The sequence below is a fragment of the Lactuca serriola genome, chromosome 1 (genome assembly GCF_051521515.1).
Source record: "Lactuca serriola cultivar US96UC23 chromosome 1, Lser_US96UC23_V15, whole genome shotgun sequence".
Classification (NCBI taxonomy): domain Eukaryota; kingdom Viridiplantae; phylum Streptophyta; class Magnoliopsida; order Asterales; family Asteraceae; genus Lactuca; species Lactuca serriola.
Window position 1 is genome coordinate 93,843,378 of NC_136408.1, and position 15,823 is coordinate 93,859,200.

General features: G+C 32.5%; 1 pseudogene across 1 annotated transcript; it reads right to left on the reverse strand.

The window, feature by feature from the left end:
- Positions 1-1,731: 1,731 nt before the first annotated feature.
- On the reverse strand, positions 1,732-13,666 carry LOC145095367 (myosin-8-like; annotated as a pseudogene). The gene is made up of 41 exons (XR_013703696.1): positions 13,304-13,666; positions 12,873-13,001; positions 12,452-12,741; positions 12,020-12,176; positions 11,814-11,872; positions 11,573-11,732; positions 11,348-11,497; positions 11,128-11,264; positions 10,900-11,046; positions 10,696-10,797; positions 10,469-10,526; positions 10,263-10,364; positions 10,125-10,162; positions 9,917-10,043; positions 9,642-9,812; positions 9,419-9,550; positions 9,236-9,345; positions 8,922-9,157; positions 7,276-7,481; positions 6,910-7,029; positions 6,473-6,571; positions 6,323-6,397; positions 6,123-6,197; positions 5,957-6,031; positions 5,804-5,878; positions 5,579-5,653; positions 5,116-5,469; positions 4,895-5,034; positions 4,745-4,799; positions 4,569-4,640; positions 4,309-4,479; positions 4,092-4,226; positions 3,848-4,012; positions 3,677-3,775; positions 3,522-3,592; positions 3,318-3,417; positions 3,184-3,240; positions 3,034-3,090; positions 2,868-2,948; positions 2,716-2,798; positions 1,732-2,607 (listed from the first exon to the last, which is right to left on the reverse strand). The product of XR_013703696.1 is annotated as a myosin-8-like (transcript).
- Positions 13,667-15,823: the final 2,157 nt, after the last annotated feature.

Here is a 15,823-nt window from a genome sequence, read left to right on the forward strand (position 1 = left end):
GATGCAAACAAAGGTCACAAAATGATAATGAAGAACATCTTTTTTTTTCATGTCATACGACTCTCCACTGAACATCAAAGAAGTATGTATATTTGTTTTTTTGCATGACTCACTTATTCCAACCACTGTATGAAACTCATCTAAATAAATAACAAGTTATGTACTCTTTATGTTTTATATACATACATGTTTTCTAATCCATCTATGTAAAAGTAAATTAAAGCCATTAATATCAATTTACTACTTTGACATATAGTAAAGCATTATCGTTTTCCTTATCATTGTCGATGTACCTTACAACTGAAAACCTCCCTGTAACCCGTGCCTTTGGCGCGGGAAACTTCCCCTAGTTTGTATGAATTCTTGTCAGTTGCAATTTGTATGAATTCATGTGAATTACAATTTGTATGATTTACGTTAATTGGCTTCCATGGAATTGGAGCAGAAAAAAAAAAAACCATTCGTTAAAATACATTACAACTCGGAACATAAAAAGATCATTTGTTAAAAAACATTACAACCGATGACTTCATATTCAATTTGTTTGTTGCTTTTTATTATCAATTTTTCATTGTTTGCAATAAGTTGGATCAAATTCATCCAAGTTAACCCAAAACAAAGACTTTAGAAGGCATGAAGTTAGCTCTTTAGAATAATGAATTGCCTAAACCATCAAAAGATCAAACTGATTTTATTAATGAAGTATATGTCTTGCAGCAAAAAAAAATAATAAAAAATAATAAATGCCGCTGCATTATTAATGAAGTATATGCCTTCAGCCAAAAAAAATGTCGCTGCATTAAAGACCACACACAGAACCAAAGAATTGAAATTAAGGGTTACAAATAATTTTATAAACTTAATATATGTGTATGAATTGCAAACGATTCCAATTAATAATATAAAAATACAAACTAAGAAGATTGCAATTAGTAGATATAAAAAACCCATGTTTGTATATTACCTGAAAGAGAGGTCGTAAGAATGAAAAGAACAACGAAACAAGATTATGATTGAATTGAAATCTTCTTTTTATTTTAATTCGTGTGAATTGCAATTTTTTTTTGAACTCCTTGTATTGCGATTCCAGATTCCGATTTCTTGATGATGGAACTATTGGAACGTGATCACGATTAAGGAAACCACATATTTTTTTATAAGGATTTATTTTATTTAGCAAATTAACCCACTAATCTAAACTACGTAGTTTTAAATAGTTGGTACCTAATCTTATATACCCTTAAGGGTATATTTACTTTTCCCATATATATATATATATATATATATATATATATATATATATATATATATATATATATATATATATATATATATATATATAGGTGTTACAAATTTTAATTTACAAATAACCATTTTGTTTTTTTTTTTAATTTTTTAGGACCGACAAATATTCAAGCTATATAGTTTTTTAAATGTCTCAAGTGTTGAAAACCGAGTTGACCGGTCCATGCTTTAAAACCAAAATCAATTTGGATTCACTTAAACGGATCGGATAGGATGGGAACCGGTCCATCAAATGAACACCCCTAACTTATCAGTTAATTTGTTCCCTCATGATGGTAAAAATAAATGATGATATGAAATCCAAGCATTGCATTATATTTTCATATTAGCGTGAAAGTATATTTTGTATTTCTATATAATAACTTGATTTTGTTAATTAAGCACCTGACCTTAGCATATGTTACAAAACAAATATGAGAGTTTCCATCCCAAAATGACTAATAGTCTAATACTATAACAAAAATGTAGACACATCCTTTTTACAGTACATTTTTTTTCAAAAGTATCCATGTGCATACATACCCAAGGTGAGGCATGGGTATAAGTTTTAATGCCCATATTACAACATTACCCAAGCAGAAGTTTTTCATCAAGTCTCCAATGGCTGTAAGGAAATTATCTTCACTGAACTTAATGTCATTGATAAGAGAGCTTGACATCAAGTCTCCAATGGCTGCCGGCTGAAAGATTGATTGGTCTTATACTTTCCATGAAGAGCTCTCAAAATCTCCACCATAACAGACGGATTGATGAAAAATAAAATCCTCTGAAACTTTTTGCAAGTTTGAGTCGAAGATCCAATAGCCAGCTGGTGATGTTTCATCCAGCCATCAGTGTTGATCATCTTTCAAGAGTCACAAATTACCAAAAAGACCTTCCTCAAGTAAAGTATGTACAAAAGCTACACCAAGTTTGTGGGTAAAGAGCTTCTGAGAAAAAGCCATGTGATGGAGGGAGGGAGTATTCCGTTAAGAATTGAAAGATAAGGGTTTGTTATGTACAATGTGAAACTTGGAGGTGCGCAATGAGGTTTGGCGAGAGTTGGGGTGCACCAATTAAGGTTTGGTTTGGACTTTGGATTGGGAAGGGAAATCTTTTCCCATGAATATGCATGCGTGTGTGTGTGTGTGTCCTTCCAACCAAAAAAATTAATAAATAAAAACAGCCACAGCTACAACCACAGAGCCCTACTCCTTTAAAAACTGAAACTCAGGGTTTTCAAGGAGTTCATTTGGAGGTTTCATGTCTGAAAAACCTTTCTCGTTTATTGACTTACTAATTTCCTCAATTGGAAAAGAAGTGCTGCAACCAAATAGGAATTAACTCAACACCATCAGTCCTTTCACTATTTTGAAATACATAATATTGTTTATATGTATATATGCGCAATTTACTATTAAACATACACACCTAGAATTGTCATCCAACAAATAGGAATCACTATCAGGGCTTTCGGTGTCCTCATGCATTAGAACTTTGAACTTGGAAATAACCTAATATTATTGAAAACCATGAGTGCCAGGTAAGCATCTAGAAATAAACAACTTTTATTTTATCCTTACTTCTGGGGGGACGCTATTGCTTCCTTCATTGTCATTTGCATAGAATGTGCAGATTTTGTGAATTTGTTGAATACTTAGAACCTGAAAAAATCAAAAAATATATATTGTTTAACTTATTACTGTAGATTGATTACACAACTCAAAGAAAAGGAGAAAAGAGACTTACAGGACATATATTAGTTGTGAGTTGATCATATGTGATTTTAGACTTCTTTTCTATAACCTGAAAAAACTCAAAAATTCATGTTTAGTTTTGATTTTTTAGGGGATTTTTGGATAAAGTAAATTTTGGGAAAAAGTAAATAAGCATGCATACCAGAAATCCAACTGCCTGTCTTACACGCTGAAGTTCATCCGATGCTGAGTCTGCATACTGAGTCAGTAAGTGGTTAGACCTACCAACTCACTTCAACCAATATTTAAATAATAAAAAAATGAATAAATTAGTACCTCTGCAGTTGCCTTAGTACACCAAGCTTCTAATTTTGATAACCCTGATTTCACATACTCCCCATTCCCAAGTGTACAACACTCTTTATGCATAAGAAGGCTGAGGTTCCATATTTTATAATCCAAAAGATTATATAATCATATATGATATTATATAAAACTAGTTTCACATGGTTAGAACTTAGAAATAGAATCTCTGGTTACCTGTTGAAGAGTTGCACATCAATGAAAGAGTAAACTTGAGCAAAAACCTTCTGAATAATGACAGGTGGCACCTGAAAACAGGAGGATGTACACAAGTGAGAGAGAGTTCAAAATTATAGATGACATATTGTGTAAAAAAAAAAATAATAACTTACATGGAATTCTTTTAGTGTATCAAGAACACCATTTAGGCTTTCAATTATGCTCTCCCAATAACTAGTTGGATAAGATTTACCATCTGATGTAATTGGTGCCTGAATTTTTAGGAAATTATGAAATTAGCATTTATCAAAAATATGCTACTTTTTTCAAAAATATGGTAGTACCTGGATACAAGAGGAAAGAAAGTGTGACAAATCTTTCTTCAAGCTGTTACGAATAAATCCATATAATTTTTCAACATAAACTGCAAGTTGCTTCTTGAAAAGCAAAGCTGGGTATTTGGCCTCCACATGGTGAACTATACTAATAATGGAAGCTGATCGAAATCCCTACAGAGTTTACAAATTAATATAAAAAGTAGCCATTGGTTTTTATAAAATATAAGGAAAAGGATAAGATATTATGTACTTGTGTCATCCTTCCAAATAATGATGTTGGCTGCTGGGGTTTATGAGGAGCTGGACTTAAAGTTTTTTGAATCAGAAAAAACAATGTTGAAGTAAAAGAGAGCCAATAAGCCATGTGTTTAATGTCTTCTTTTTTCTGTAAGAATACAAATAACATTCAAGTTAATTTAGTGTTGAGTTTATATAATATTTATTAAATAAAGAAATAAACATCTCGCCTCTATTGAAGAACCAATGGTCTGGATAATACGATCAAATACGGTTGTTATTTCTAATTCAAAAGTTTTCCAGTGTAAAAGACTTTTGTATATAACATATGTAGCAACTGGTTTCCCTTGAGAAAATCCAAGTTCTTGTGTAGCAGCTTTCATAAGAGCATCAACCAAATCCTATAGAGAAATTTAAGGCAAAAAAATAGTTTTTAAACAATCAAAATAAATATTAATAAAATATTAAAAATGAAAGTCGAAAAACGTACACGCTCCTTTCCTATTGTGGAATTTGTCAAGTTGCTATCAAATTCCTTTGAAGGTCCTCCATTCCTTTGTTGCTGCAAATAAAAGGGTTGTCTTTTTACTCTTTTAGATTATTATAAAGCAAAAAAAGATTATAAAACATTTTTATTCAAAATCAATAAGTCCACAATAAAATCACCTTATGTCTCAGAATCTCTTCCTCGGCTTCCATGTCAGCAATTTTTTCTTGAAGACTGAAGAAATAAGAGAAAAAAGAGTAAAGTATGTTTCCTGTAATTTTCACTTGTAATAAAAGGCTTGAAAATCATAAATAATATCAGAATAAAACCTTTGCATGTCAATCTTTATATCAATTATCCGATTTTCTGCTTCCATGGCCTCCTTCAACCTATCTTCACTCAATTTTGTGGTTTCTTCCAATTTCGTTTGTGTTTCATTAATTTCCTGTTCTAGTGTACTAACCTTTTCCTGCAAGTGTTCAGATACCATGAAATACAATAAATCATATTACACGAGGGTATAATCGTCAAAGCAGGATCAAAAACTAACCTGGAATTTCACATTATCAGCAGTAAGGTTTTCTACTTTCTCATTGTGAGTAGCAAGAAGTTGCTCGAGTTCTATCTTTTTAGACTCTAATAGTTCTTTAGCTTCTTGGACTTGAACTTCCATCTCTTGTAAATCAGATTGAAGTTTTGCAGATTCTTTGTTTTTAGCTTCCTATAAATTTTAAAAGAAAAAAAAAATAAGTTATGCTTTTCGTAATCTCATAATTCAAGCTTTGTGTGAAATAACATTAAAAAAAGTTATCAGAAAGTTACAGAGCACCAATTGAACTTCAGTCTCCTTCAAAGTAGAATGTAGATTTGCAATATCCTTATTTTTAGCTTCCTCCATTTCAACCTACAAAAATTGAAAAACAAAAAAATACATAGTTTTAACTTTTTATAATCTTAAATTTCATGGCTTGTGTATGAAGAAATAAAATAAGTTGTAAAGAGTTAAAAAGTACAAATTTTTCCTCCACATCCTTTAAAGCTGACTGTAGTTGAGTAGTTTCCTTAGTTTTAGCTTCCTCCAAATCAGCCTACAAAATTTGAAAGCAAATCAAAAAAATCAAAAACAAAGGAAAGATAGTTTATAGTTAAAATTAATGTTTTTCTTTATGTGATCTCTTATTTCATGTGTTTTGTATAAATAAATAAATAAAACAAGTTGTGGAAAGTTAAAAGGGAACCAATTGAGTTTCTGCATCCTTTAAAGTAGTTTGCAGATTTGCAAGTTCGGTACTTTTAGCTTCCTCCACCTCAGCCTACAAAATTAAAAAGAAAATGAAACATTAAAAACTAAAATAAAAACTAAAATAAGTTGTTAGAAAGTTACAAAGCACCAATTGAACTTCAACAGCCTTCAAAGCAGATTGCATTTGTTCACTTTCCTTTTTTTTAACTTCCTCCACCTCAGCCTACAAAATTAAAAAGAAAATGAAGCATTAAAAACTAAAATAAAAACTAAAAGAAGTATTTAAAATAAGTTGTTAGAAAGTTACAAAGCACCAATTGAACTTCAACAGCCTTCAAAGCCGATTGCATTTGTTCACTTTCCTTCTTTTTAGCTTCCTCCACCTCTGCCTACAAATTTTGAAACCAAATCAAACAATAAATAAAATAAAATAAAAAGTTAACACTAAATTTTTGCTTTATGTAATCTTTTATTTCATATATATAAAGTAATAAAACAAGTTGTTATGCATCACCAATTGACTTTCCATCTCCTTTAAACTAGACTCCAGTATAGCCTTTTCCTTATTTTTAGCTTCTTCTGCCTCAGCCTACAAAAGTCAAATACAAATTAAATAATCAAAAACAAACAAAACTATATGTAAAATAATAACAAAAATATTTACCCTCATGCGTTCCTCCTGTTCTAATCGTATTGTGAGTTCTTTGTGTTCTCTTTCCAATTTAGCTTTAGACTGTTCAAGAGCACGAGTATCTTTTGCAGCCTACATGACATGAAACATTTGTAAGCCTCATTTATGAAGGGCAATATAGGTAATTTACTTTCTCTTTTACTCATAATAGCAACGTACTTATGTCTTTTACCAATAGTAGTAATATGTAATTTAACATTTGTGGACATTTTACAAGTTTCAGGTTACATATTGTTAATATCAATAAATAGAGGAAAGTATGTTGCTATTTTTTGCAATTTTCCACTAAAAGAATACTTAGAATATAGTATAACTAAAAAACTCAAAAAGGGAAAAGAAATTAACCATGGTTGTGTTATAAAGCTCAAGAGTAGAATAATAAAAGAATAAAGAGCATGTGAAAGAGTGACCTTTTTAAGGTTCCTAAGTTCAATGCATGCCAAGTCTCTTCTTAACACAGACTGAGCATAAATTGCCACTTTCTTCATCTTCAAATAACGACGACATGCCAGATGATGACGTGATCGAGTCTGAAAGTTGTTCATCAAACAATATCAGTTTAAGAAATAGTATATAGGGTTTGGTTGATATGATGGAATGGAATCACAAAGGAATGGAATGAATCATTACATTCCATTGTTGTGTTTAGTTGACTTGAAGGATTGGAATGAGTCGTTTTAACATGGTTAGTTTATGTATAAGTGAAAAAGTATTTCAAAGAGAATAATGAAAAGCAGTTTGTCATTTATTCCTTAATCTGAAAGGAATTGCAATACCTGGATGCCAATTGCAGCTTTTGTTTGCCTTTTATGATTATATGCTTTGCGTGCAGCCATCCCACGCATTCCATTTTGAATTTGAATAGCTGAAGAGTGTAAGAATTTGTAAGCTTTTCTATCATAATGCATGCGTCCAATTTTCTGGATCCTCAAACATGCCACTTCTCTCCTCCTACGCTGATACCAAGAGCGTGCAACTTCCCCTGTAACAATAGATTATATAAGCTACATACAAAACTTAGGTTCATAGTTCCATTAAACTAACTGAAACTCACAAAGTTACAATCTTTTATCTCACCAAAAAGCAAAAAAGTGGAAAAATTCACAAAAAGTTACAATCTTTTGTCCCATCCAAAAAGGTGGGACACAGATCATTTGAAACTTTCTCCCACCCGAAAGTTACAATCTTTTTTCCCACCAAAAATTACAATCTTTTGTCCCATCAAAAAGTTACAATCTTTTGTCTCACCAAAAAGCAAAGAAATGGAAAAACTCACAAAAGTTACATTCTTTTGTCCCACCAAAAATTACAATCTTTTATCTCACCAAAAATCAAAAAGGTGGAAAAACTCACAAAATTTACAATCTTTTATCTCACCAAAAAGCAAAAAGGTAAAAAAAAACTTACAAAAGTTACAATCTTTTGTCACACCAAAAAGCAAAAAGGTGTAAAAACACACAAAAGTTACAATCTTTTGTCTCACCAAAAAGCAAAAAGGTAGAAAAATTCACAAAGTTACAATCTTTTATCTCACTAAAAAGCAAAAAAGTAGAAAAATTCACAAAAGTTACAATCTTTTATCTCACCAAAAAGTAAAAAGGTGGAAAAACTCCGAAAAGTTACAATCTTTTGTCACACCAAAAAGTAAAAAGGTGGAAAAACTCACAAAAGTTACAATCTTTTATCTCACCAAAAAGTAAAAAGATGGAAAAACTCCAAAAAGTTACAATCTTTTGTCACACCAAAAAGTAAAAAGGTGGAAAAACTCACAAAAGTTACAATCTTTTATCTCACCAAAAAGCAAAAAGGTGGAAAAACTCCCAAAAGTTACGATCTTTTATCTCACCAAAAAGTAAAAAGTGGAAAAACTCACAAAAGTTACAATCTTTTATCTCACCAAAAAGTAAAAAGGTGGAAAACGCCCAAAAGTTACAAGCTTTTGTCACACCAAAAAGTAAAAAGGTGGAAAAACTCACAAAAGTTACAATCTTTTATCTCACCAAAAAGCAAAAAGGTGGAAAAACTCCCAAAAGTTACAATCTTTTATCTCACCAAAAAGTAAAAAGTGGAAAAACTCACAAAAGTTACAATCTTTTATCTCACCAAAAAGTAAAAAGGTGGAAAACGCCCAAAAGTTACAATCTTTTGTCACACCAAAAAGTAAAAAGGTGGAAAAACTCACAAAAGTTACAATCTTTTATCTCTCCAAAAAGTAAAAAGGTGAAAAACGCCCAAAAGTTACAATCTTTTGTCACACCAAAAAGCATAATGATGGAAAAACTCACAAAAGTTATAATCTTTTGTCCCATCCAAAAAGGTGGGAACAGTGATTAACTGAGTCATACTAAAAAGGTGGGAGTGAGGTTATTTGAAACTCACAAAAGTTGCATATAGAAAAGTGATAGTTGTCTATAGTCTATACCTCTACAAAAAGCTTGTAATGGTATTGCTGCAGATCGTAACATGGTAAACTTCTTGCAAGCAGAATATGAAAGAAATTTATTTTGGATCTTAGAAGCTGATCTTCCTAAAACCTCGCTTCTTCGAGCATCTATTTCTGCCATCTGTCCAGCTCTCAGAAACACTTTTGTTTTACCAATCTGATAGCCTTCAAGGTTAGCCTTCTCTAACAGAATCTTTGAAGCCTCCACCTCATCACTACAGATGAATAAAACTATAAAAGATAAACATAAAACATATCATAACTGATGATGAACTAACTAACTACATTAGTACCTCATATGTACAACATCAGGTGAAAGGATTTCAAAGCGTTCGATAAATTCATGGAAAGGTTTACGAGTGGGAAATCCAGCACAACTGATTCTGATTGCCTCCATCACTCCCTGAAATTCGTGTTTTTTTTTTAATAAACAAAAAGATTATAAGAAGGGCATAAGTGGTAAAGTTATTACTTACTCCACATCGAAGTTGTTGCAATATGTTCTGATTCTCAAATATATTAGGCTTTAGAACATTATTCGGTTTCACACACCGAACATAATGTGGCTCTGTGTGACTCAGTGTCTCAAGTAAAGCTTGTAATTGTTGCTGCCAAGATGATAAATGCAAAAATAAGTTTAATTCATTAAAAAAAATGTCTTTATAAAAATGTGAGAATAAGGAGAGAAGCAAATTAGACCTTGAATCGAGAACCAATTGATATGAACTTAGAAGCTTTAGAAGAATCTTCAGGAAGAGGTGGGAATAAGCCTGATACAAAGGAACACTTAGAAGCACTCAAAAGTGCCTGATGTTCTGCAACAACATAGTCCTTGTTTTTATCCAAGAAGAAGTCGGTTTGATATGTGACCTGAAACCAAACATATATATTGTAGACTTGTAGTTAGTTATATAGGATTTATTTATTTAAGTTATATTAAGAAGCAAAAGAAAGAAAGACAGAAAAATGCATACATCACCAGCATAATGACAAATGGTAAAGTCTGTTTTTGCTAGCTTTGGTTTGCTAAAACGTTTATGACCTTTGAATGTTTGGTAAAGCTTTTCAGCAAATGTGATATGAGTGGATCTTGGAAACATGCTGCATGAGAATGATTAATTGATTATAAAGAAACAAATAAGTAAAAGCTAAATACTAACAATATAAAAAGTGAATACATACCAAGCTTCATCTAATAGAGCTAGGATTCCCCCAGGTTTCTGAAGCAATCAAAAGCTTATAGATTAGATCAACATATGAACATAATATGAAATAAAAGAAATTTTTCTTTTTTTTTTAATTGTCCCTGAATATGCAGACCTTTTCAATGAGATCTAGAATGTCTTGATTGTCCACAAACTCTATGTAACTCCAATTGATTTCCTCTTTGGTATACAATTCTTGCTCCATCTTGAAAACATGCTGGAAAAAAGACAAAAAGAGAATCATTTTCTATCAGTTTATACATGATTCAAAGATTTAAAACATGTAATGCTACATGTTGGGATATATTAAATTTCACAAACCTGATTAAAATGTTGTTGGAGTTTCTCATTAGTCAGATTGATGCAAAATTGCTCAAAACTGCATAATGAATAGAGCCAATTAACATTTATGACCATAACTTGGCACAAAAACACAAATTAAACTTAGACTGATTTATTAACAAGACCATTAACTAGGGGCTTTTATGGAGTGGTGTCCAATAAATAACCTATTTAAATGATGAACCAAAAGCATACCAGTTAAGCACCTGTTCGACTTGAAGCTTTCAAATCCATAAATATCGAGAACTCCAATTAAGAATTTGGAGTTTGGATCTTGACCAATAGAATTATTAATCTTGCTCACAATCCTGAATGATACAATAATAAAAATAAAACACCTTGAGCTATAGCCTATAAGCCTATAATCGAAAAAGAAAATAGAGAATTTTCTATTTAGATCAAAAACTTACCAATCAAATAATCTTGAGTAAACTATTTTGGCCAAAGCATCTCGATTAAGAGCTGCAGAATTTGGATCAAGGGATTTTGTGATGCTCTCACCACGAGTTACAATCACACGCTTACAAAAAGACTCTTGGAGAGCTGTCTCATCACACCTAAACAAAATCTGAAACTTTATAAGAAAGACTTTTTGTAAGAATATAAACTGAAAAACAGATTAAAAGAAGACTAACTACATGAAAAGCTCTGCTGCAGTTTTCAGATGAGATCTAGATTTATCATCCTTAGGTTGAGAAGAATCTGGTTCACTCCCTCTGTTAAACTCAATATTCCCTAAGTGAAGAATTGCAGCCACTACACGGAATATAGCTTCCTATGGGAAAAGGAAAAAGAAACAATTTAGGTGAGATTTTAATCTTTTATTGAGAAATTGTGATATATTTATCATACAAATACCTGTTCCTCAGAGCTTATTCCAACAACATCCATGGCTTTAATGGTTGAAAGGTACTCTTTTGCTTCATCTAATCCATCCAGTTCATAGCATTTCGATTGATTAAGGTAATGAAATGTCCTAGGGTTCCCCAATTTATACTTCTCACACACCTAAAAAACACCATTGAAGGTTGTAAAAGCAACAGATGAAAAAGGTGGAAGCAGAAAACTGATTATTAATATTACCTCAGGAGGTGCAGCACAGAGCATGTAAAAGCAATGGTAGCTTCTCTCAGGGTCTGAAACTTGACAAACACGTGATCTTTCTAGCAAATAAGTTCTTATTGCAGCTCCAGATATCTTCCCTTGTCCATTGAATTGGATCTCAACAAACTTACCAAAACGACTGCAGTAATATGATATGAGATTTTCAGTTGCATAAACTTAATTTTCAAAAATACAATTTTTTTCTAAAGCTTGAATGAACCTTGAATTGTTGTTCCTAACAGTCTTTGCATTCCCAAATGCTTCTAAAACCGGATTAGACTGCCAAAAAGATAGAATCAAACAGATTCATTTAGTGATTGAGATTAATATATGTCTAAAATTGAAATGAAACCTTGAAATAAGTTATATATATGTTTCAAGTTTAGACTAAAAACAGTAAAGATCAGAAAGGAGAGTATAGCATACTTCTAGGACTTGTTGTTCTACACTCCTTCCATCAGCTCCAGGGCGACCTCCCATATAAGCAAGATACTGCATAAGATTTTTTGATGCTTCTGTTTTTCCAGCTCCACTTTCTCCACTTACAAGAATTGATTGGCTTATTCCCTCATTAACCATCTGCCTGCATTCAGACAAGTCCTTAATGCCTTAAAAGATAAGCACTTAAGTGAGAAGAAGTAAAGAGCACAAGTCAACCACTTATATGACAGGTCAAAATGGTCAGTGAAACCTGATATAACAAGTCATAATGGTTAATTTGGAAAAATGTGTAAAACTTTTATGGTTTAAGTAGAAGAAATAAAATATTAGTGGTTAAGCTGCAAAACTGCCCAAAATATGATGGTTTTTTCTTTTTTCTGTTATTTGAACATTAAGATAAGCAGGAAGAAAAAATGCCTGTATGCTGCATCTGCAATAGCATAAGGATGTGGATTCAGGTCCCCAAGATTTACTCCTTTGTATTTCTTCATCACTTCTTTTTCATAATAATGAGGTAATCTTTGGAAAGGATTCACAGCAATCAATATATTTCCTGTGTAAGTATAAATTTCATTCATATCGAAACGACTTTTTAAATTCTGTAGAACACCAGGTTCATGAAGATAAGCCAATTTTGTCATATCATCCACTCCACATTCGGATGCTTCCGGATCTTTTGGATACACACGGGAGACATTTGTAACAACCTATACCATACAAATGTATCAGAAAATGTAAAAAGAACCAAAAAGAGCACTAACACTAAAAGTACAAAACGACCAAAAAGGTTTCAAAGGATTTTGGATAAATTTTGTCATGTAAACAATCTTTAACTTACTTCTTGTCCATTTGAACATTTTACTTTTATTTCTTTGTCATTCATTTCAAGAACATCACCATCTATCCAAGCTACCTCATTATCCTCCACCCAGACTTGAGATCCTACTATGATATTGGATGCAGTAGCCTGCACGACAATTCACAAATTGAATGTTTATTCATCTTTGATGGAAATTTTAGAGCTATTTGAAAAAACGAAGCTTCCAAGTGACAATTCACAGTAACTCATTGTGTAAATACACTTCTCCAGAAGAAAGAAAAAAATACAAAAAAGGCATTTAAGTAACAATTAGGTCATCAATGGTGATTCAACAGCATCTGGCTTTGTAACAATGTACCATAAACAATCAGGAAAAGGTTTTAATACCAATGTGGATAGATATCGGGACAAAAATCTGGACTGGCGATGATATATTAGAAACAACTCACCATTTTGGGAACAATTGAAACGTAGAGCAGAAAAACTTCGAATTGAACACCACCGATCTCCTTATTACAATGTAGAAAGATCTAATTTATATTCAGATAGAAGGAAGTCTGTTTCAAATCGTTTTACCATCAATAAAATGGTAGAGATTGATGAAAGAGGAATGATGATTCTGATTGTGTAAATTTATGGGGGGAACGTTGCAGGTGACAAAATTATTCTAGAGAAAGGCCTCCGGCAACCTCTCCGTCGCCCACTACCATGCTCCGGTGATTGAAAACCCTGATTTCATCGGCGTGTTTCGTTTTTTTGTGTTCACCTGTCCGACTTTTTTGGGTTTCCTTTTCCGCTCTTGGGTCGAAGGACCAGAGTAGCAACGAAAACGACTTCCCTTCCGTTTTTCGGTTTTCCGGCTATTATATACTCCCTTCTTCCCCGCGGAAAATAAATAAATATATAAAGACTAAAGTTACATTTTAAATAGCAGTTTTTTATTTTGTTTTTGAGTAAATTACATATTTGGTCCTTGTCGTTTGCTCCATAATCAACATTAAGTCATTAACTAGTGACAATCACTTTTCAAGTACACAATCAATCATCAACCCAAAAAAACCACATTCAACTTCTGTAACCTTCTTCCTGATCAATCTACCCTAGGTTAAAGGTCAAGATCATGATATTTTGCAAAGAAAATTAAGTTAATCAAGATCTTCCAACCTACAATATGGTAGGTTTTTCTAAATCTTTCATTACAATAGTTTTTGTTAACAAAGATTTGTTTTTTACAGTGTTTTCCTAATACGTTTACAGTGAAAATCAACTATGGTAGGTTAGATCTTTCATTAATCTCAATAAATACCGATAGTTCTATCAAATAAGGATCAGATATGCAGGATAGTTGGGAGGCAGGGTCATTTCGACATATAGTTTTTCTGAAATCCAACAACCAAACCAACGTGATCATTCTAGACACATCTCCCGTAATTAGATCAATCAGTATTATACTTGAGATTACTGATAAATCTTAATTATATATTCATAACATCGATTATGAATATAAATATAAGTTACACTTAAAGCAATATGAGTATAGCTTAACTTACTGAGATTTTCTAGCAAAAACCGGGGGATTGCACTGGCAAAACTATGACCTGAGAGCAGTGGCGGACGTAGAACATTTTCGTAGGGGTGGCACTAATTTTTTTTCCAAATAAATATATATTAGTATTGTCACTCGTGTTTTAATACGGTGCACCCAATAGAAAAAATATTAGAAAAACATTTTAAAAAAAAATTACACTGCGTGCCGGCGTCGGAGCAGTGGCCCGGGACCCCTGCGGCACCACTAAGGTCCGCCACTGCCTAAGAGCTTCTACTAGTCGAGCCTAGATACTCAAAGCTTTGCTAAACTAAAATACTCTGGAATCCCAAAGAAGAACCTATTTTCGTGCCAAAGAATTAGAGAGAAAGTTTAGAAATGGTGTGCAGAGGAATGAGGGCAGCAAAGACTATTTATAGGGCATTTTTGGGGCAAGTGTGTCACGCACAGACTAGAGACGTGTCACACCCTGGCTCTAGTTGGCCACTCTCCTCGTGACATGTGACATACTTTTAGTGGATCGACGTGGCCGGCTTCTAGAAGCGTGCGTTGTGCCTCCTACATGTGACGTCGTCGAGAAATCTTCAAAAAATCGTATCTTCTTCATACAAACTCCATTTTTCACGTTCTTTATATCCACATATAGCTATCGACGAGATCTACAACTTTGTTTAGACTTCATCGGCTAGTTCTCACTTTACTTTTAAAATTATATTTTTAACAAGCTTAAACTGTTAAAATCCGTGTAAAAATCATAACTTTTTCATATGACATCCGTTCTTGACTGTCTTTAGATCGACAGACTCCTAATCACAAGATCTTCAACACTCATTTATATTGTTTTTCCTAACAATCAACCGACTTAAAATTCGGTTTTTGTGTCGCATACTGCTACGCTGAAACTTAAAAAAATCATAACTTCTTCATATGAAGTCAAATTTAGGTGTTCTCTATATGCACGCTCTCGCTTTTACGACTACTACGACTTTTGTTTAAATTACTTGGGCTAATAAGTAATCCATCTCTTATTCGTATTTTACGACGCGTTTTGTCGTTTAGGATTGAATGCAAGACTTCGAAGAGTCATAACTTCTCCATACGAAGTCATATTCGAACGTTCTATATATCTAGGGAAACGTATTGACGTTTCCTAAATATTTATGATGATTACTTTGGCCAAAAAGTAATATATTTCTACATCGAATTTTATAAACAGATGTTCATATTAAATCCTACTGAAATGTGAAAATGGGTTGTTACAAATTGGGTGTCGTACAAGATAATAACAATCTTTAAGGAGATAGATAGCTACAAAGGATAGGAAATTGGCCAAGAATTACTAGATTTCATTTGCGGATAGGGTATAAAAGATGTCATGTTTATGTTCGTGGATAACGACAAGGCAATTAATTTTTTAGTTAAG